The sequence below is a fragment of the Corvus moneduloides genome, chromosome 3 (genome assembly GCF_009650955.1).
Source record: "Corvus moneduloides isolate bCorMon1 chromosome 3, bCorMon1.pri, whole genome shotgun sequence".
Classification (NCBI taxonomy): domain Eukaryota; kingdom Metazoa; phylum Chordata; class Aves; order Passeriformes; family Corvidae; genus Corvus; species Corvus moneduloides.
The window spans coordinates 16,440,379-16,463,977 of NC_045478.1; the positions used below are offsets into that span (position 1 = coordinate 16,440,379).

Below are 23,599 nucleotides of genomic sequence, written 5' to 3' on the forward strand. Positions count from 1 at the left end.
AGAAGGGAGTAATAGTGTATGACAGAAAAAATATTCATCCACTGAGGATTTTTCTTGTTTTGGCAAATATAACCACGTCAGTGCAAACGTTGTCTTCACATATGAAGAAACATTATTAATTTTATCTCTGTAATAGGGAAATGGAACAATTAATTTAGGTCCTCTGAACAAATTACACTTTTGCACAAATAAATAGACACCAGTTTCCAAGCCTTCCTTAAAGCATCTTTGTTTTCTGTGGTCTGCATAGAAAAGAGAGGGTACATCTGAACCTAGTTAGCCCTAGGGCTGAAATAGTTATGTTGTGGTGTTTCTGTGATCAATAACAACCAAAAGATGCATGTAATTATCTTCAGCTCCACAGTTTAAATGGCCAGGTAGTCATTTATAGCTGAATATCAGGGTGGGTCCAACACTTGGATTAAAACCTCTGTAACCATTCTGACAAAATTTGTGAGTTCCTTGTGGTGTCAACAAATGTAGCATTATTATAAAAGAAACTCTTCTTTGAGCTTCAGGGTACCAGAGTGGCTACTTCACCCTGGAAGCATGAAGTCTCAAAGACTGTATTCCACCATTAGGAATTTTCTTCTTTTTCTAGAACGTGTTTCCCATACTCTATGTGCATGGCTTTGGAATGGTGTAGTCTACAGACATGAATTTTGGGTTACCCTTTTTAACTCTGTCAGGTTCACAGTCCACCTTAAAAAAATGATGCATGTGTGGGTGGATTAAAAAAGCATTTGAAAATACACAAAATAATATATAATTGAAAAGAAAATAGTATGGGATTTCAGCAGCATCTGAAGAGCAGGGAGAGGATATGTTCCTCTTTTCATTTTTCTGCTGCTGAAGTTGCTTTACCTTAATGCACAAGGGTTTCTGCTTGTCTTGGTTTCCCAGGACTGCAATCGCTTCTGTGGTTGCTGGAGTGAGTAGCTTGTGCTGCAGTGCATGCAGGATTGAAAGAGATGGTTTAATCCTTGGTTGCAGCACATCAGCTCATTTAAGCAGCCGTAGTGATGCAAGTGTGGACAAGGGTACAAGTCATCTCATTAACTGATAACTGCTGTATGTTGGAGAGTGCAGACTTAAGCTACTCCTGAAATGAAAAAAGCCATCTGTTTAAGATCAGCTGGGACATCAAATTTAAAAAGTAAGAGGACAAAAAAGGAGAAAATCCCAGCCCAACAGAGAGCCTGAGTCTGCTCTTGCTAACGCTTGAATAACTCAAGAGAAATGAACAGAAATTAACACAGTGAAGGCAATGTAACAGCAGTAAAAACAAGATCAGAATGTGTGCCCATAGGAGACATCATATGTGAACTTTGTACAAAGAAGATGAGTGGGAAGAGAAATGTTGGTAGGGAATGGGTAAAGACAAGGAATATTTATTATCTGCTTACTGCAATGCTTTTCTCCCTTCATGGAATGAGAAATGTGAAAATTTTTCCTATTATTTGTCATACTTTGAACAGTTGCTTCCCAATGTGTTCAAAAGGAAACATTTCAGTTTTCTTAACTGGGTTTGCTTTGTGGGACTGACTCCTCTCTACACAAGAAGAGTACAGATCTGGTACTGCTCATTTGGGACCCACAGAATTGCATTGATGTAAGGGAAGGGAAGTGGAGAAACTTAGGTTCTATGGCTGGAACAGAAACTCATGAGTTAAAAAATAATTATTGGGGGGAGGGGGATTAGAAAAGCAAAAAAATAAATTAGAGAGTTGAGAATTCAAAGAGGCAGGTGAAGCTGAGAGTCAGAGCTTTATTGAAGGGGGTGGTGAGATAGTGCTCTGTGTAAGACAAGAGTTAGCTGAAAGAGAAAAAAATAATTAAATTCAAATAGAAAGCTAATTAAAAAAATAAGAGGGAGAAAAGAATACATTAAAAATGGAAAAAGGAAATAGAAGGAAATATGAAATAAGGAAATGCAAGTACTGAGAGGTAAGAGATGAAGAAAAATATCTTTATCCAAAGCAATTTTACAAAATAAAAAGCAGCAGCAATTTTATAAAAGTCTTTACCTTTGGATTGACAACCACCCTAAAAGATCTCTAAGAAAAGCAATTCAATTCAAATTTGATTCTACTTAATTAAGACACCAAAGTAAATTACTGAGTTGGGCAGCAATTCAATGCAGTTGTAGTAGAGTTGTCAATCAGTACAACTGCAATCCGAATTAGATACCAAAAAAAAAAACCCCAAAAACCGCAAAAAGAAAAATAAAGAGCTTGATCTTATTTCTCATTGACTTCAATGGGACAGGAAGAAACCATTGAAAAGAAAAAACCCATTACTGGGAAAGAGAGAAAATGACAGAGGTTAAAGTCAAAGAAATGATTTGGGCTACAAACCATGATATGAAGATGGAAAGTGAGAGCTTCCTTCATACCCGGCCCTTGCTGGTTTCTGGTCTGTTCTGGTATGCTGTCTCTATTTCAAGTGGAAAGCTGAGGATGGGTCTGTGTTTTCATAAATTTATGAAATATCCTGGGACTCACAAGGGACTCACAAGGATCACTGAGTCCAACTCTTTATTCCACACAGGGAAACCTGAAAGTTAAATCAGGTGTCCAAGTGGATTGTTCAAATGCTGCTTGAATATCCAGTGGGCCTGGGGCGATGACCTATTCCCTGGGGAGTTTCTTTCAGTGCTAGATCTCCCTCTCAGGAAAGAACCTTTTCCTCATATCCAGTCCAAACTTCATCTGATGCAGCTTTAAGCCACTCCCTTGTGTTCTATTACCAGACACCAGGTAAAAGCGATCAGCATCTCCCTCTCTGCTCCCCACCTTGAGGTTGTTGCAGACAGCGATGTGGTCACCGCTCAGTCTCGTCTTTTCTAAGCTGAACAAACCTAGGATCCTCAGCCAATCCTCGTAAGTCATGTCCAGCTGTCCTTTCTGTATCTTTGTTGCCCTCCTTTGGGCACTTACTAAAATTTTCATATCCTTGTGATATTGTGAAGTCCAAAACCACACACAGTACTCGAGGTGAGGCCTCAGCAATGATGAGTGTAATGGGACAATCACTTTATATCAGTTAGCTACATCATCCTCGAGGCACTCCAAGTATATGGTTGGTCCTTTTGACTGCACATTGTTGACTCAAATTGAGTTTATCATCAATCAAAAGCCTCAGATCTCCTCCTGCAGGGCTGCACTCCAGCCTCTCATTCCCTAATCTAAATGTGCATCAATTTCTCTCTTCAAGGCAACCAGCATGGATAGGATAGTGAGGGAAAGCAGGTCTTCCCTCAGCACACACAGGAAAGAGGTTTGACTATCACTGCTTTAGAGCAGTGATGCTGAGCGCAAAACTTCCTCTAGCTACTTCAAAGATGGTGCAGCTTACTCACCTCCCCTATTCCAAGCATTTCCTGAAGATGCAATGTAATGCCTCAACATTAAAGGGACAAAGTCTTGCAAATTCTTGAACATGCAAGTTATTATCCATGGATTAAAATGGAAATAGTCACCTACAAAACATGTCATATACTGATGTTCCTACTGCTTGCAGCAGTAATGGGTCTGTAAAGCAGCCTCTAGCCAGGATGCTGCCTATGGCTCAGGCTGCTGGAGAAATTTGCCGTGTGCAGGTCATATCTTCTGTGTGTGCATCAGTTTAACACCAGGGAATAAAGCTGCTCTTTTTCTTCTTCACAAAGTTGTTGTGAGAATAAACCTGGGACATTTTAGGATGGAGTGATAAATGAAGCTATTCCATCTCGTGGCATAGCCACACAGTAAATGTCTCTATCTTTGTCCAGTATCTTTTGGAAAAATCTTGCTCTTGTGCAGATGGATATAACATGGGCCATGTCTTAAAACGTCCTGTTAGTCATTAGCTGCAGCTGCAGAGCTTTGGTCTTTGGCCCCTGCTAGCCCGGGGAAGCAGGGGCACCCTGTAATGCTCAGGTACAGAGGTGTGGGAGAGGCCGTGCTGCTCAGGGGGAGGGGGGTCCAGGTGTAATTCAGGATGGTAAATAGCCCAATGAGTTTAACAGCACTGTTTAATGACATCGTTACCATACTACACAAACTCCCATTGAAATTAATGGTATTTCACATAATAAAGTACTGTGCAAATACTCAGTTATGTAGAACATTAATGTGCCTTTAAAAAGGTCATAAAACCAGAAAATCAATTTAGTTTCTGTAGTTATATTTGAAGTGGGGGCTCATAATAGAAACACCAGCACACCTAGAGATGGAAGTCCTCAGCTCCGGAGGCTTGTAGCCATTTGTTCCCCGTCACTTTAATCCAGTTAGAGATTTTGAAATAAGAATTCTTTCCTCTCTGTTTTCTTTTTTTTGCCTGTCAGACAGAGTTTCCCCTTGGGTTTCTCCAGTGCAACAGACAACATAAATCTATGGTTTTTTGTTTTCCTGTGTATATGCCTGACTTGCAAGTGATGCTAGCAATGAAGTATATTTTGCTGTTGACTGAATTGGAAAACACAAAATGAAACATTTGTTCTCATCCAAAACAACATTTTTTTTTTGTTCCCTCCACTAAACACAACACCAACTCTTTAGACTTCACAAATTTAAAAATGTTTTCCTAGAAATCACTATTGGCAAGTATGTGAGCGCACTATTTTACATTTCAAGTATACAGGGTGGCATGGATATATTTATTAATACTATCTCAGAGGTCTCAGTTCAGGTTTTCTTTTACTCCTTACTTACTAGCACAAGATAAATGTGATAAATCCTATATACATTTCTTTGCCTTTTGCTTATTCCCCTGGTACATCATTTAGGCTGGAAGCAGGTACTCTTGCTTCTGTTTAGATATTTCTCTTGCCGTTTTCTGAACAAGACAGTGTTTCCACATCTTGAGCTGATCCATTAGCTAAGTCAGATCCTCCCTATCACATGGGTGTACGTTTCTTTGTCCTATGAGTTTTTTGACCCTTCTCCTTCATTGCCTTTGTGTATGTCTCTCAAATCCTTTTGGGATTTTTTTTTTATTCCTCATTTCTCTTGACAGGCAATAAAAGCTGGTTCATCAGTCAATCTCTTCAGCCAAAATTGGTAAAATCATGGCTGTTTAGATTAGCATTTCCTCAGATTTCCTCATATTGTGAGAACTCATGAGCTGAATTCAAAGAAACATTTCAGAGCCCACCAATTTGCCGTGTAATTTCATCAGTGAACAGTTTGTCAGTTTTACTGGGGCAGAGTCACCAACTCTTCACAGGAAGCACCACCACAACATATTTCATGCCCTCATCTATGGAAGTTTTTTAACAGAAAACTGAGAACTATAGTCTCTATAATGAGAGAAGCTGATGTCAAAGGAAGTGGGACTTGCAGAATTATTAAATTACATATACCACTATCTATATGCAGATACAATTAGATATATGAAGACTGAGAGTGGGAATGTGTCATTTCTGTGACAGGGCACATATCCGTGATGCAACACGCCAGTCCCAGAAAGCTGGACTGTTGCACAAATCTGCCCTGTAGCCTTGTGAGACAATTAATTCCTGACACACATAACTGGAAGACAAATAGCAAGATCTGAAGAATTGCATAAGGTGCACTGAGTGCTCAGAAATGCTCCCAGCAGAGCAGGTAGTGATCCTCTGTGCTTTGTTTGAGTCTAAAGCTCTAGCACAGGACTATTGTATTACTCTATTTTCAGTTCTATAATCATCACCCCAGACAACCTAAATTTGCATAAAATCAAAGGCAGAGACAGGAAGGGTATTACAACAGAGAGGAAAAACAGACTGTTGGGAATTGAGGAGAAGGGGGTTAATGCAGGAATTGAAACAGTCAATGGAGACTGAAAAATTGTTGAGGGAAGAAGCATCTAAGTTAAACTTTCCCTTGCATTACTTACAAATATAGGTACGTAAAGTTCACTGTTCCTATGGTATGGGTCTGAGGCTTTTTGTTTGTTTGGTTGTTTTTATTTTAATTTTATTTTATGAATAATCTGAAACATATATTTATGAAGATATATTTATTTTTTTAGCCTGAGCTCAGCTGAGTAGGAGTCAGTACAAGCAACCAGGATACTGCTAAGATTATTTGATATCCCCAAGGAATTTGGGAAATGCCATGCATCCAGGACCTCACTAAAGGTCTGGGGAAACGTGCTTGCATTCCAATTCTGATAACAGGGTTATGGAGTCTCCTTCAAAGTATATGATCAGTGTCTCCCAGGCCTGTATCCAGAACTCCAATCATAATTGTGCAACTAAAGAAAGACAACCTTATTCTACAGGAAAAATTTTCAGGTGTCCTTTGGCAGTGGTAAGAACTGGACTCTGGTTGCTTTTAAATGAAACTGAGTGCTGGGAAATAGGGACATGAAGTTTCCTGTATCTTCTGGGAAGAACAAATTCTCTTGTTCTGCTGGAACATATTGATGCTCATTTTTAGCATCTTTGCCATATTAGACATTGGAATCTGAGTTGAACCTTGTAGTTCAAAGGAGTTTTCCATTTTTTATTACTGAACTTCAAGACAAAGACTACTTTGTTCAGCACTTTTGATTTTTCAATGTTTTAATTACATTTTTCATTCTTAATTCATTTCACATATAAAGCTCACCATAGGTTAACTTGGAGTTTCTCAGTTTTTTTCTGTTTTTCTCCTGGGATTCCATGACAACTGCTCTTTTATCAGTTAAATACTACTAATTCAGATGCTCAGACTAGGATCAGTCACAAAATCTTCCACTGCTTTGCTTCTTTTTTTCTTTTCCACTTCAGATCCCAAACAAGTTTTACATACTTTCTTTCACTGAACATGCTACTTACTCCTGCAGTAAGTCTGCTCTTCCTGACTTCACTGAAAACTTTAAAAATTGTCAAGTGCATCAGGGCTTGGACTTGATCAAGTTAAGGTAACCTGGGTGTTCTTCTTCTCATTGGCACGTGGTGCTTTCCAAAAGCAAATGCACTGTTTAAAAGTCACTTGTTTTCATGTTTCTGAGTGAGTTTCAGCTCTGTGGAAACTCTTAGTTTGGTGTTTTTCTTTCAGAGGATTTTGACTTCTTATTACGTCTATTGCCTTGCAGTAGTCAATAAAAGCTTTGGGCCTGGAATAATTTAAACTCTTATTCGGGCACAGGATAGTAAATCCTTCTGGTTAACAGAAGAAAAGCCACAAAGATATCCTTTTGCCTGGGTTTTCCAGTGTCTGGGGTAAAAAGTACAAAGTTACCAACACATTTGGTCTTGTAGGAATGAGAAAATTTTCCTGCCTATAAGGCTGGTAAAGGTTGGGAAGAAAACTCTGCACTCAGTAAAGGAAATTATAGCAATCTGCCTGAACTGTAGCCCTGTAGTGTTAGGTGGGAGTTCACGATCAGCATGCTCCCAGGTTCCAGCTAGCCCACCTATTTCATCTAGAGCTATGAGGAATGGAAGCAGTGATGGCTTTTAAAAGGAAAGAAGTGCTGGTAGAACTTACTCTCAAGGTTAAAAAATGTGCAAGTTCTTAGAATCCTTTAAACCAAGTTATAATCATGATAACACCATTCATCATAGCAATGCCTCCCCCTCCCCCCAATCAAACCAGCCCCTTTAAACACAACTCTTCCTGCTATATAAAGTTATTCAATGAAAGATTTTATTACTGCTGTCTGTACTATTTTTTTCAGGGAGCTACCATAATAGAAATCAACGCAGCAAAATCAGTAATAATCACACATGTTTCATATTGGTTCCCATGTGGAAAACATTTCAAAGGTGTCAGTGCCTGGAAAACCTGATGGTTTCATTGAATACCAGAATGAAACTCCTAGGCAAACCCTGAGGAGAGATTAACACTTGGAAGTATAAAATTCAGGTAGTAATGAGAAGCCAGGTGTTCACTGTCAAGGATTCCAAGTTTCCCTAATTATGGGCAAGTATCTGACTTTAACTGCCTCTCTCAGGTGAGCTAGTAATCCTTTGTTGACAAAGATTTATAAAGAGAAAAAAATAACAATAGGAAAAGAAAAGAAATATGCCTCTGTTTGCTGCTATGGAGAAAATATTACACAAGCAGCCCTATTTCTAACTAAATTAAGATGAGAGAGGGAGTTGGAAGTCATGTTGCACCCACAGTGATCATTCTGCAAATTGCAATATGGATCTAGAATTTCATGTTAATTACATTTTATTTGAAAAGTGCTGCACTACCCAGTATTTTCCAAAGCAGTGGAGGCTTGATTCTGCTCTCAATTATGTAGGTGTAAAGTGGAGTATCTCCAGTGAAGCTAATGAAGTTAGAGTAGTTTAACACTGAAATGAGGAAGATTACAATAAGGCCCTAGAGTCTGCAATATTGCTACTGCAGTTAATGATCATTACTGCAGAATGCTGTAGTCTGGTAATTATTTCGTTCATGCAGGTAGAAAAATACACAAAACTGGCACTGATTGTGTCTGTAAGAGAAATAGTCCAAAATTTTCCAACCTAATATTGTCTCTCCAAATTGCATTTCATATTCCTTTTTGTGTGCATTGTGGTTCTGTGCAGAGGGCAGTGTGTTTGGATTTTGAGTAGGCTGATTTAAAAGGCTGCATGGAAACTGAGTATCAAAGTAACAAAACTATGCCTTTTACTTCAGGCTGCTCTGATGTCTATAGCCATTATGTGGAAACCCCATTATTTTCGCTTCTTTTGGAGTGTCTTGATACACTTTAAAAAACAACACCTTAGCCAGTCCTAGTTCAAACCGCTTTCCAAGTCTTGGTTTACCAACCTCAGTGTTAAATGCCACCCAGGCTTTCCTGAGCACCATGTGTGGGTGTGTTCAGGGCAAAAAGTGGATCCAAATTTTTGCTCCTGGAATATTGAGTGGAGCAGGCCACAGTGAGACTTTGTGCTGATAGCCCAGGGCAACAGTGGGTATGTTGGGTTCATCTCTGCCTGGGCAGCTGAGGACACAGAAGCTACACCTAACCTGGGTTAGCAGTGTATGCTCAAGCATTGATATGTGATTTTCCACACATAAACTGCCAGCAAGGTCCCTGTAATGGATTTAACCAGCACATAGCTAGAGATGGATGGAACAGAACATGTAACAAGAATTATCCCTAAAAAGCGGTCAGGATATGGCCATCCTGTTCAGGTATTGACTGTGTTAGAATGAGGGCTGGGCCACGCCTAAGGAAAGAACTCTAGTCTGAAAAAGATCTCCAGTTTGCTCATATGTGAAGAGCTGTAGCATAACACAGATGCAGCTGGAGTAGAGAAAGGTCATTACCAATGCATTTTACTTTTTCCTTGGAGCCCCGTAGAGCAAAACTCAGGTGCAAGCCTGGTAGCCCTGGGGTAACCCAGTGGCTACCATTGAAGAGCTAAGATCTCAAATTTTATGCTTTAGGGCAAAAGGATGCTCCACATGGACAGGTCTGGATGCTCTGTACCTGGTGATAGCATCCAGCTGGCCCATTGTCTGAGCAACTCTGAGCCACCAGCCCAAATGTGTTACCTAGAGAGGTCCTGGCATTAGGGGAGCAAGGGTGCAGATGAAAGAATTGATGTGAGTTAAGGGTCTCAGGATATGGACTTTTGCCTGTTCCTGGGACTGACCAGGTGAGATACAAGTTCATGCAGCCTTGGAGTAAGCAGTGCGAATGTAAAAAACTGGATTAAGGCACCTATCATTTTAAATCATACTTCAACACAGTCTAAGCTATATCCACTGCCAACCTCTTTGTTAGTCTAACTAACAAAGTCTAGCTAATCTGGATTATTTATTACCCATATATTAATATATTTATTTTTAAGAGGGCTGTTTTTTGTGAGTGATTTCTTAAAAACTCCCACGCTAACCTGTTTTCTCCAGCCAGGTACACAACCTTAGCATCAATATTTATAATGAATTTTGAGCATATGACAACATATCAATGACAAGAGGAGAACAGATAATTTGAAAAGATGTTATTAAAAGATTACTATCTTCAGATAATCTGTTTTCAGCAGTAGTGCAGTCCAGGTGTAGCAGATTTCATAATAATGCTAACATCCACTACATTTGGAAGGGAAGTTTTCGAAGATATAAGAAGTGAAAAGGCCCCCTGATCAATTTGGCTGGGAGAAGGAAGGCTGCTTTATGTGTCTTTTAGGTTCCTGGAGATTTCCCACCTTCGTACTTTACACTGGGGATGGCAAGTCCAGAAATTGTTCCGTAGCTGTGCTTTGACAGGCGCACTTCTGCCATTCTGTGTTTGGAGGTGTTGAAATGCTGCTGACTTGTTTGTCACAATATTATTCCTAATGCCTTTTAAAAATTACTGTGTGTTGTCTGCTCTTTCTTCTCTCTCAAGTGATGGTGAATTAGAGGGGAAGCATGGAAATGAGGTGGAATTGCCTTTGCAAACATCTTTGTTAGGAGGCAGGCAGGGACTGTGACGGTTTTACATCACAAGGCTTGCTCCTTTTTATTTGCCTTTCTCTGAATGTAAATGTACTACTTCACCTCTCCCCAAAGGGAAAGACAACACAAAATCTCATCAGGCAAAGGGTTATGAATCTCTTCTCATTAGGCACTCAAGTACCTGAGAACTGAATTCTGAGAGGCTCCTCCTGAAAGGGTAGCCAGCTTTATCTGTGAGATAAAATGCAACTTTTCTTCAGGAAGGACATCACAGTTCATCTCAGAAGCACAAGCTGGAAGAGGCATAATGCACATGTTCATCATGTAATCTATCTCCTAGGATGCACAACTTGAAAAGAGTTCGTATGTCACTGCAATATGTCCCCTTGTCTATCTTCCAGACAGACTGCATGTATCATGTTGATAAATTGGGCAATGCACAGGGCCAGTTCCCTCCTACTGAGGTGAGTGGGAACTGCATGGTGCCTGATACCAAAGCTAGGGAATTATTCAGATTGACCAGCATAGCTGAGTGCATGCCAGGCTTGCTTTATTTTCGTTGACAGATCTCTTGGGGAGTTAAGGAGCTGAGGGGTGATTGAGTTTCCACAGCAGAAGAAAGGCAGGTAGGCATTGGCAATTTGGGGAGCAGCTCAACTGGAGGTGCAAGAGGCTCCAGGTTCAGGGAAAACACAACCTCCCTTGTTCTGCTGGAGCTATTGCTTAGGGTTTATCCTTTTTAGTATTTGTCCTGGAGGGTTGCTTAAGGCATGACTGTGACATAAACAATTATTAATAATGATTCAGCAACTATATTACCCTGTGTAGAAGAAAACAAAACCTAATAAGGCTAATCTCTTGCAATACTACTTGCAGTTTCCTACAGGGACTGTTATTTATCTTCCAGCCATAAAGTAATTAAATCTTACTGCTTTCCAGTTGTGAAGGAGCTGAACTCTGAGGATTCGATCCTCACATGGCTTATATCTTTGGGGCTCCGGGTAAAATATTAAGATAATATTTTACTAAAAAGACTTTTATTTTTATTGTCTGTTTGAATACTTAAACAAAACCGTTTTGAAGCCGGTTCAGTGTTAGTGCAGTGAACAGCATCCATACACCTGGACTCCGCTGCACTTGTTCCTCACATTTGTGGAGTGAAACAGGGACCGTTTTATTCAGTGGAATCCTATACTTAACAGCAAGCAGTGTGTCCAAGCAGCTGTTGACCAGTGCACATCTCTTTGTATCCCTGTCTGTCATCTCTCAGGGCTCACAGTGAGACGACCTCCTGCGCAGTTTCCTGCTAGGAGCTTCTCTCCCAGCACTTGATGTTTGCTCCAGGAGCAATCCCTTTCCATAATGCGGGCACAATACTGCCTTGTGATATATTAATGATTTGCTCCTTCACTGATGGATATTGTGCTGTAATGGATAGAGGTGTAATGTAATGAATGCTGCCAATCAGTGGGCTCTGCAAGACTGTCTGGGACAGAATCCCTCCTTTTTGGGATTCCTTTCTGGGAATGTGAGGGAGAGTAAGTCTGGATGGGTATGGGTGGAGAGTTATAGGGGTTGCATGACTATGTCTCTTTTGTCCCTGACAGTGCTCTAGTACCACTGACATACCTCTAACTCCAAAAACTTCCCTAGTGTCTGGCTAACAGACACATTTAATTTTGCTTCAGTTCTATCAGAAAACAAGAAGGAGTTAACCCAAATACTGTCATCATTATCATAAATACAACTTGGAGAAGGAAGCAGCTAAGTCACTAATTCCTTCTGAATTCAGCCTGGTGATGCAGAGAGAAAAGAGTGTGTGGCCAAGAATAAAAACTCTGTGTATATCAAAACACACATGAAAAAATTATCTCAAGAATGGGAGATGCTGAACAAAAAGAGAAAAAACCCAAGAGAATAGAAGCAAAGATAATAAACAACCACAGACAGACTCAGATGCTCTCTCTCCCATTAGAGATGACTTTACCAACGTCTATTATCTCACTGCAAAGGTACGTAGGCAGGTGTGACTCAGCATCAGACCAAATGCAGCCTGCTGTTTTATGTATATTAAAATAGAGAAGTGAATAACTGTATATTGTACCTGAATTAGTAATTGCAAGGGACTGATTCCAAAAGGTCCTAGGGATTTAGCCATGGAAATCCCACTGATCTGCAGTAGTGCCTATGCACCTACATTCCTCAGGCGCTTTAGAAAATCTGTCTGTATGTACTGGGCTCCAGGGAAAAGTCCACTGCTATTATTATGATTTTAATACCTTGTAATGTACTCAATTTTATACAAATTTACACAGTAGTATTTGTCAGGTCATGCTTGTTGCCACTGAAGTGGAAAGCTCAAATTGGTGTGAATTACTGAAACTTAACATCGTACTTTGAATTACGACTCTTTATATTTACATGAGAGTGTCCTTTGAGTCACATCTGGGTTTTGTGCTGTTTACAAACTGCTCTAAAAAGCTGAGCTGAGAATATACGCAGTTAGTTCAGTATGTCAAACAGAGGAATAGAATTTAGCTCTATTCTTAAACCATGATTATTTATGTAGCAGGCATGTTGGCCAACAAAAAGAATGAAAGCTGACATGCATGAAAATAACCAGTCTGCTCATACATGAGATATGCTTGCAGTGGTCCCAGCAGGAGCTTGAAGAGGACTGCGTAAATTGTGAAACAAAGGGTGTATAGTTAATGCACACCAGAGATGACCACTTGTGGGGCTACTTAATGCTACAAATCCCACATGGTGATGAGGCTGTGAAAGAGCAGAAATCACAGACTGGGTAAGGTTGGAAGGGACCACAGTGGGGCATAAGGTCCAATCTCCCTGCTTAAGCAGGATCATCCTGGAGCACATGGCACAGGATTGTGTCCAGATAGCTCTTGAATATGTACAGTGAGGGACACTCCACAACCCCTCCAGGCAACCTGTTCTGGTGCATGGTCCCTTGCATAAGAGTTCTTCCTCATATTGAGTTGGAACCTCCTGTGCATCAGTTTCTGCCCACTGCCTCTTGTCCTATTGCCCAGCACCAGTGAGCAGAGCCTGGCTTCAACCTTTTGGCACCCTCCCTTCAGAGACTTAAAGACATTGATGAGATCCACTCTCAGACACCTCTTCTCGAGTCTACACAGGCCCAGCTCCCTCAGCCTTTCCTTGTAAGAGAGATGCTCCAGTCCTGTAATCATCTTCGTAGCCTCTGCTGGACCTGCTTCAGGAGCTCCATGTCTCTCTTGCACTGAGGAGCCCAGAACTGGACACAGAACTCCAGATGCGCCTCACTAGGGCTGAATAGAGGGGCAGGATCACCTCCTTCCACCTGCTGGCAATGCTCTGCCTAATAGAGCCCTGGAGAAAGAAAGAAAGAAAGATCTCAGAAAGCTACAGGAGCACGTGTGCCATGCTCTGGGAGCACATGGCTGTTGGTACTGGGTGTGGGCTGGTGCATCAAGTTATCAGTTTAACCCTAAAATGCAAACTAAGTACAAGAAGACATGTAGCTGTATAGATTATGCATGCCCAAAGACAAATTAACAGAAGATTACATTTAAAACAACTTACAGCTGGGAAATGAGGTAATCAGAAGTGTGAATGCATTAGTACTGTGAGAGCCACAGGCCTTGATCTGATGCCTGCAGACGTATCCATTGGCATATGTGCTATGAAAACTATTACTTGATCACATATAATGGTTTTTCAAAGGGTGCCTACATTGGTTGTAGGCATGGACATAGACTGCTGGATGAGACAGATGATCAATAATTAGTTTTAACCATTTTTTCTTAAGAAATGAGTATTTTGTTATTTTCTGCTGGCCAGTCCTCTCTCTAATGACTTTAAATCTATTAGACCATCTAATCTAAACTTGATGTGGGGAAGGAGGAAATAGTGTGTGTCCTCAGAACCTTGATAGGTTGGCTCAATCAGCATATTAGGCATCAGAGAATCGCTCACTCAAAATGAAGCAGGTTCAGTTAACACTGCATTTCACCGTCTATTTGTCACTCTTAGTGCTCCTCATATGCAGTCCTAGCAGCAGGCATGCACCAGATAAGGAATTTTCACAGTGCCAGGAATTTTCTTTTGGCAACTTCTGGTCTTATCAACCAAATACCTTGCAAATACAAAATAAGTTTTACAATGATAAAGGGAAAGATAAGTGCTGTTATCTATATGCTATGGAAAAGGATCTAAATATACAGTGCCACCAATTTTGTGTGCTTCTATAATAATTTGTGTAAAATGGGACACAACTAGATTTTTCTGATGTTCCAAGTACTGAACATTCTCAGAGAGAGCTGAAACAGGTCAGAACCACTGACAGGGCCATCCATCCTGTGACCTTGGGAAGGCAGATCTCTTAGTGCTGCTCTTTTGCACTGTTGTGTTGTATGAGTGCGTCTCTGCTAGAATATGTATTGTTTTGTGTGACTTGTTATATTTGTCTCTACATAATACAGTGGACTCAGGTGAGGCTGGAAACTGAAGAAATTTGGAATAAATTACTGCTTTTTCAAGACAGAGTGTAAGGTGTGGAAAGGTGAGAATCTTGGCATTGAGAGTGTGAAGAATATCTTACTCCACTTAATAACAAGCTACTATGAGAAGCAGTTTGTCTGCTGTCTGTATCTGACAGTGTCTCTTGCTCTCTCTTGCATCCACCTTTCTCTAGCTCACATTTCTGAAGTCCTGCAAACTCTTCAGTTTTCCAAGATCCATCTCACAATGCCAAGGAAGGCTAATGGAGTAAAGCAAAACTTTTTTCTTTAACACCTACATTTCTCTTACTGTCTTCTCATTTTCCCTTTTCCCCATGGGAAAGAATCTATGCGATGAATATTTCTCAGACATCTCTCATGGTCCTGTCTAAGGGAGACAGGAAAAAGGAATAAAACAGACAAAACATGAAAACTTTTGCAAAGATGAAACCAAGAGGGTATTTGGTACAATAAAAATGCAGCAGGATGAACAGAAGAATCACTATGGAACAACTTGCTGGTATGGCCATCTCCTTGATGTTGGAGGTTATCAATTTATGGAAGTTTTTATGGGATCAGAATACTAAATATTTCTCATATTTTGGGCTACTTCTATTAAACTGTCAGCTCAAAATTGTCAGGGTTTATGAAATAATTTCTAATTGGTCTAATTTCTTTATATATACCATAGTGTCATCTATAAAATCTACTAAAATCTACAAAATATATAAAATATTGGTTTGAACAGGCAATTGGAAGGTGCATTTTAAAGCTTATCTGTCCTGTTCCTTATACAGGAAACCTTCTGGTATATTGTTCTTTTCATTACTTATATAACATTCCACCACATATAGACTCAAACCAGCAAGTTCATATAAAGAGTAACTCTATATAAACTGTGAGAAAATGAGACAGGAGACTGCAAAGGTTTTGTTAATATGGTGATGAAACCAAAAGTTTTCTTATAAAGCTGATACTAAACTATTTTGGGTTTTAGATGTACATAATATTATGTGGTCAGAATGAAGGTGCCTTATCCCATATTGCACTGTTATTGACATAAATAAAATTTATGTGCAATATTTTATTTCATTTCATAAAATTAATCCAAGAGCAAAACTGCATAATCTTGTGTGGCAACATAACTTTGTATTCATGGCTGACTTTTTCCCCCTTAACACAGAAAAATAATGTGGGTTGATGCAGTGTCCTGACACAATAGGGGCTAATGAATAGAGCTTGCTGTGCTCAAGAGACTGCAGTTCAATTACTAGTGGTGCCAATCAAGTCAGAAATATTAACCATGGTAACAGCAGTTTTGAGTTACATGGAATGGGGCCGTGGCTTCTTGGGGAAGATTGCCTCTTGGGAGGGAAGGGGGTGCTCACAGCAAGAGTTGCAGAAGGTCAGAGCTGCTTCTTTATGGCAAAGGAGAGCAAGACAGCTCATGCCACAGGAAGGTTTCTGCTGTTTTTGTACCTTTTCATTGCAAGTGCACCTGAGAGTTCATAATACATAAGTGCGACTAACTGTGGGATCCACACATAACCTATAGAATTGGATTTCTTATGTATAAGTGTACAACAGTTAGTTAATCATGTGAAAGATAAATTATAAATCAGATTAGGTCCTAAGCTGGAGTAAAATGTTGCTGAAGTCAGTTTGACTGGGCTGAATTACACCAATCGATTCTGTAGCTTTTTATGAGGATTTACTTAATATAGTGCATTTGTTCTGCTGGCTGGTGATCAGAGTGAAGATCCCTTGATGGGATACAATGGCAGTGTTATGTATTAGTAGCATGAACAGGAAGCAGCTGGCATCCTGTTCAGAAAACAATCTCGGTTTTTATTGCAGAGAACAATATTGAAAAACAGTGTGTGTGTGATGGGCCTAATCCTTTAAAAATGTGTGAGTTTGGATACTATCCCTTTTAATTGGCTAGTCACTTCTGGACTAAATCTAGATTCGTCTCTTTTCACAGAAAGCTCTTCTGCTGTTTGTCCTTTGGAATACAGAGAAAACCAGCTAGAGCCCCAAAATGGCTTTTTGCACCTGCCCGCTGCCTCTCCCTCTCTTCCAGCTGGTGAGTATGCTCAGTTGTGGAGTGCTTTTCCCCTTCTCTTATTCATGAAGAGATGGCACATCTCTTTGGTCAGCATCACTGAAACATTTTCTATTCTTTGTCTTGGATGCCATTAAAAAAGCCAGCTGTTAAGGATGGTTACTGTGTTGTTGGAGCTTAGCTTCATTGTTAACTGAAACTTCTGTAAAAATTTAGGATGGGTTTCTTAAGACTTGAAGAGTAATAGCAGCCTATAGATGAATTTGAATCTGACTGCAAAGCGGTGAAAATAGTATTTGATACCTTTTCTGAAGATTTTGGAACATGCAGTAACTATCATGATATCTCTGTAGGGCAAACAGGTGTTGTACGTGGACAGGGCAGCTGGATTATAGAGGTTTCTCTTGTATAGTTGAGGCATCTGAAATGGAGTCATGCCAGCTCAGTCTCATCACTACAGGCCCCTCTTTTAGTCAAACACTGCAATCTGGAGGGATGTTTCACCTCAACCATCTTAAAGCCTATCCCAGGTTAAGAGGAAGAAATGTCTCCAGAAATGGATCTTAGCGACAATTTGTCAATGCACGTTTAGGTTCTAAAGCCAGGTGACCTGAAGTGGCTTGATGAATGTGTCTGATAAGGTAGGAAAACCAGCAGTAAAAGAAGTGAGGGCAGGCAAGGCTTTGTAGTAACTGAGTCTGTGTTCCAGCTGACAGGAACTGAATTTTAATCCCACTTTTAACCTACTGTCTATTTGACCTGAGACAGGGTAATTTCTATCATTATCTCCTTTTTACCTCTCTTCTTCCTCCATGCTCAGTCTACCTTGAGTATTGATCCTTATTCAGTGTGGGAGACATTCCCTCTTTTCTCCTAGTAAAGACTGAATCCTGGTGTCTTACTCATAGTAGAAAATGTGAGCCATCTGGTAAAAATGCTCTTAAGTCATTACTGTTTCAATTGCATTAATGACTTTATCAGTGGAAGAGGATGAGAAGCCACTTTCATGTTTCTTAGAGCAACGCCCTAACCACTGGGCTAAACTGTGATTTACTCACTGGGTTGATAAATAACAAATTAATGTGAGACATCACCAAAACCAGATTGAGGATGTTAGTGTTTAGGTTGATTGGCAGTCTCTTTTTAAGACATTTGCTTGAAAAAATGAAAGATTTTAACAAAATATTCAGGTCATGTTATGACTGGTTCAGAACAGTCCCTGAGGCTAAGGTAGTCTACAGGCTCAGTAGCCATTAGGCTACTGTGCTATTTTCTTGTCAACTCAAGGAATGTTAAAATAACAGTAGAGAGTGCCTGAATAGTCTAAATGCCTAGTTCAATGTCTAGGACCTTCTCTTTGGAGAAAAGTGGTTTGGGTTAAAACTGTGTTTAGTGAAGGACAGAATGGAACCAGTCTCTTGTGTCTGGGTAGAGGTGTAATAACTGGAAGAGACTAAGTAAGGAGAGCCATAGATAGCAACATTATCAGCATCTAGCTCTCAAACCCTTATTGCACTCGTTCACTGCAAATCCAGAAATAATTTCAGGATTCTCAAAATTATACTTTTTGGCAAATGCTGTGTGTTATTTCACCTGATCTTGATTTGTCGTATAATCAGCCCACAGCACCTATCGAGTTTCTAGAAATGACTGCTTTAGTAGGCAATATGTGAAAATACAGGAAACAAAAATTTGGAAACTATGCACCCTAAATTGCATCCTTGGCTCTGTTGGCTTCAGTGGAACATTCTGAATTATCTAAGATCTTCATTCCTTTAATTTCTATTTTTCTTCTTCTCTAATGAATCTTTATCAAATAATCTCAACCATTTTGGCAGTATTCTCCACAGTAAAAGTTGTTAATTAGCAAATTAAAAGACACCATCTTAATTTTTTATTTTTTTCCTCAAAAAAATGCAGTTAAAATTTTCTGGTTCTTTGGAGCCCTTCCCCCTCACCTGAGTGGAAGTGTAGGAAAGGAAATCTGTTTAATCTTCACTCTCATACTCTTGATTCACCAGGTGGCCCTTGGGAATTTAAGGGAAAACAGTTCAGCTTGGCAAATAAAATTACAAACTAAGTTTAATGCAATGTTTTAGGACAAATGAGGCTCCATTGTTATTGTCCCTCACTATTGCCTCCCCTCAGCTTCTGTCTGACATATGAAGAAAAGGGCTAGCAAAGTGTTTGTGCTAGAATATGGATTTAATAACAGGGTAACTTTTATTTCTGACCTTATAGCTAAATTTAGTTGAATGATATTCAGGGCAGATCTACTATCAACAGTATATCCTTTTGTATTAACAATATCACACTCACTATAAGGAAAGAAAATATCTCCATAACAAGGAAAAAGTCCCAACAGGCCAACCATCCAAATAAAAATTGAGGGCCTTGAGTCTAGTGTAAGCCTCATAAATTGTTTTTCATGTATTTTGTTTTTTCTTATTTAGAAAGGTTAGGACAATAGTTTCCCTTCAGAAAATGTTTGCTATAAAATAATATGAGATACTCAGTTATTTCCTTGTCTGAAACCACAATTCATGGCGTCCAATATGATTTTGCTTGTCCTTTTAAATGATTGCAGGTTACAAGCTATCAATAGTGCACTTCCTTGTAAAAGACAGTTTAGCTTCAGTATCAGGTTTATCACTGTCTTGTGTCTGAATAGTCACTGGAAATAGTCAGGCCAGAATGACAGCAATGCTATGCTTGGTTGAAATATGCAGGATGTTCCCACGTATGGAGCTAAGTTATTCTTTTAACAGGTGAAAGTGAATTCTGTGGTATAAACAAAAAAACCCATGAGCTTCACAGAGGTGATACACCATAAGCTCAGAGGCTGGTGAGCCTGGCTCTCAGCTGGCATAAAAATGAAAGAATTACTGTCTCAAATCAGCATAAAGAGCTGAAGTGAGGCAGAGGCAGATTAGAAGAGTGTGGAAATGGGAATTGCCTTACTGCTGTGACAGTAATTTACCTGCACTGCAGCTAACTTACAAAAACAGGATGTCAGCACCCCATGTGAATGAAGATGCTCATCTCTACAAGGGCAAAGCACAGTGTCTACTTGAGGCAGGAGTGGGAAAAACTATGAGCTGCCTATATCTTACCACATGACTTTCAGCTGAAATGCTTTCTGCTCCAGAAGAAGCTCCTTGGTTTAGAAGACTTATTATTTTCTTGTGTCTCTATCTGAGTGGTTGTTGAGGTGACAGACTTTATGTCCAGTCTACTACAGAGGAACTGGGAACAAAAGAGTTGACACTGTAGCCCAGAGGAGGAAAACTCTGTAGAGGACAAAGAACAGTCAATACATATCAGCAATTTGAAGAAGAAGATACCAAATAATTCCATTGCCAAGGTAATCATATACATTAACACAAGTTTCAACACCATAGTCTTTCCTATTTAATAGCTAAGAATGGAATAGAAGATATAAAAGGTAGCAAATTAGATAATGGAGGGTAGATCTCAGTGCAAAGAATAAGTACAATCATCTGTGTGCACGAAAATCTTTCTGAAGCAGAACGTAGCCTTGTTAGCAAAGAGAAGATTCCTGAGTGCTATTATCCTGCTGAACACAAAGAGTTAGTCAGGATGTTATTTTGTTATGTGCTTGTCTAGTTGTTGATCTTTCCAGAGAGACAGAACCACAGTCTAGGCCTTGGAACAACTCAAGAATAGTTGTTTGAAGAATTGTGGAGGTGCATAAATACTAAAACTGTTGTAAATGGCAGGGGAATGATTCCATTTTTAGAAAAGAAATGTAACTGCCATTATTATTGTTTGTTTAACAGTCCTGCAGTTTCTTCACAATTTGCACAGATGTGTTCAATTTCAGTCATTTGCCCTGTCAGTTTTTCTGATACATGGTACATCATTTTCTTTAAGATGCCTAAGTGGTGGTGATTAGTGGTGTGTGATGAATGGACAAGGAAACTTTACTTTAAAAGGAAGAATTCACTATGTGTTCTATATGTGAAAGTAAAATGTAGACTCTCCATTGTAAATTATATGTTGCTGTAGTTCCTGCTTTGTGTTATGTTGAAACACCACAGCCCAAACAACATTCAACATGTGCAATGGCTGTAAGATGTTAAAGTAGAAGCAGAGAGCCATATATCAGAATGTCAACATCCTTAACATCCAGTCATTTAATCCCTAACAGCCTCTGGTACAAGTTAGATTACCCTGGAAATATGTGTGCAGTCTCTCTTTTCAGCAGGATGTCCATGTAAGTATGAGCTTTCTGATGTAAAAACAAAAAACAAACTGTATTTTAAAAGCATTAGCACTGATGTTGGAATGCTTTGGCTCATTTGGCTTACTGAGTTTAAAATGATGTCTGTTGAAATGTTTAACTCTGCCATCTCTTAGTGACTCTGCAAAGGAAGAGTAAACTGCAATGTGGTTTTCATGTCCTTCAAGGTACAAGGACCTGGCTGAGAAGAGCAGCTAATCATTGACCTGTTCAGACTGGAATATCAAGTTAGAGGGACTTTGGAATTAGCTTCCCAGTCAATCCAACAGACCTGATCTAGGGGTGCAAATGGCTGCTAGATGCATGTGCTTAGCGATGCCTCACTTCCATTCTGAAAGGCCTCCTATACTAACCAGTACTATGAGAACAACTATAGCTTGTAGATGATTTTGGTGGTGATTTTTTGTAGGTTAACATTGAAATATTTCTACATTATGTCTACAGAACTGCAAGAGTGACCTGTCGTATGGATAAATGAAGAAAGAAGCAAGGCTTTGACAGACTATATCCACTAATGAAAGGTGGATAAATTCCGTCAAAAGTTCTGAAGATTTGTACAGCACTTGCATCCCTTTCTTTGGCTTGCTTCACCTTGCTTTTCCTTCCTTTCTATCCAGAAGTCAAGCAATTTAACAGAGGATGGAATCACAAGATCTACGCTGGAGTAACAAAATAAGAGCAAAAGATGTATCTGTATGTATAGTCCTGGACTAAGATTTATTCAATGAAACAAGGCAGGCCCAAAATTTGAGAGGAGGTGACAAGAGGCAAACCTCCAGTTCTTGCCTTTGCCAGGATGTTGAACTAGATATAGAAGTATTCCAGGACATATAAACATACAGCTTGGTTCTCCCTAAGCACAGAAAAATCTAACATTGATGAAGTTAGTGAGAAATTAAACAATATGACCTACTATAATCCATGTGGCTACTTTCTCTGACTGAGGTGCTTCCAGGATGCAGATGATGAGGACCAAATGTCACCAGTTCTGCATACAATAGATCAGTAGATTTGTATTCATGAGTGGCTCATGGTCAGTCAATTGAGTCATGGGAGATGGTCTGCAGACAAGTGCTGGGTAATTTTGATTAATTTGAAGAACAGCAATGATCCACTGGCCCTAAATGTTTGGGAACCATCTGCTGAAAGGCAGTTTGTCCCAAAGAAATGTTTGTCCCAAAGAAATGCTGCTGACTGCATCTAGAAAATGACAGATAGTGAAAGAATTTGTGTTTGTGAGGGTTAAAAAGCTCAAGAATGACCAAGAAATTGAAAGAAGGGAGGAGTCTCTATCAGGATTTCTGTCTGTGCAAGTAAAGAGAAGAGAGTTAGAAATACGGTCAATGAGGACAAAACTCACTGTTTGAGGGACTGGATACTACTAATAATACTATGTCATCTTGGAAAAATTATGTCAGTTTTGGAATCCAGACAATTAGTCAGCTTTTCTGGCATTGTGATATTATTTCAGTCACATTACTTTTTGGGAAGGAGCTAGATTTATGGCGTCAGCATCCATTTTCCTGGACAACTAGAAGAATACTCATATGTCACTTAATTTTCTCCTTTTCTCTCTCTGAAATGTCAACATGTCCCTAGATGAAGTGCTTTAGAGAGAGGCCACTGTGAGGCTGCACTGTGATAGTAGACACGTGTGGAGTTAGTACTACAGATCACCCATAATTACAGCTAATTGGGCTTCTCTTTTGAGAGCAAAAACATCCACCTGGAACATGCCCCCAACTTCCTTGTTCTCTTTTTAAAAAAGATAGATGATAGAAACAATGATGGTGAGCAGTTCCTCCCACAACATTATTAATACGGGTTTTTTGTTCTTATAACCATGAAGAAAGGGATTGTGTGCCCCTTTCTTTTAGCCTTTTAAAAATATTAGCTTTTCTAATAGTAAGAAAAAAATACATTCATCGTCTGTGATAAGCCAAATTTAGGTTTAATATGAGTTACTCCTTGCAATTAGAGACAATGTAAAGGTATGTAGAATGATAAAACTGCCATGCACAGCATTGTAGTTTGGCTTCATGAAAAACATGTTTTCCTTACTAAACACTGAATTATATTGACAGTGGAGCCGAGAGGCCTTGCAATCAGGCATTATTTGATCAGGCAGTTCTTGTTGTACTGAACATAGATAGAGAGTTTCTTTAAATACAATAAATAAAAGTAAAATCTTACACAAGGCAGCACAGCTTAGTAATTGCTGTTTTGGAGCTCACGTCGCTGCAGTTATTTAGCTCAGCATTTCATCTCCAGCTGCAGCACAATTTTTGCCAAATATAGATAAATGAAGTTAAAGTTATTGGCAACGACTAGTTCTGTATCCCTGTTTCGAGTTCATAGATTTCATAGGAGAGGCCTTCCTTTATTTTTGTAGCAAGCAATTGTTTTGAACTCTGAACTTCTTCACGTTCCAGTA

General features: G+C 39.5%; 1 long non-coding RNA gene across 1 annotated transcript in view; it reads left to right on the forward strand.

Annotated features, from left to right (window-relative positions):
* LOC116441965 overlaps positions 1-23,599 on the forward strand; it is a 401,148-nt gene that overhangs the window by 158,653 nt on the left and 218,896 nt on the right. Inside the window, exon 8 of the long non-coding RNA XR_004239313.1 lies at positions 16,821-16,922. This is a non-coding gene — a long non-coding RNA (uncharacterized LOC116441965). The remainder of the gene's footprint in view (positions 1-16,820; positions 16,923-23,599) is intronic.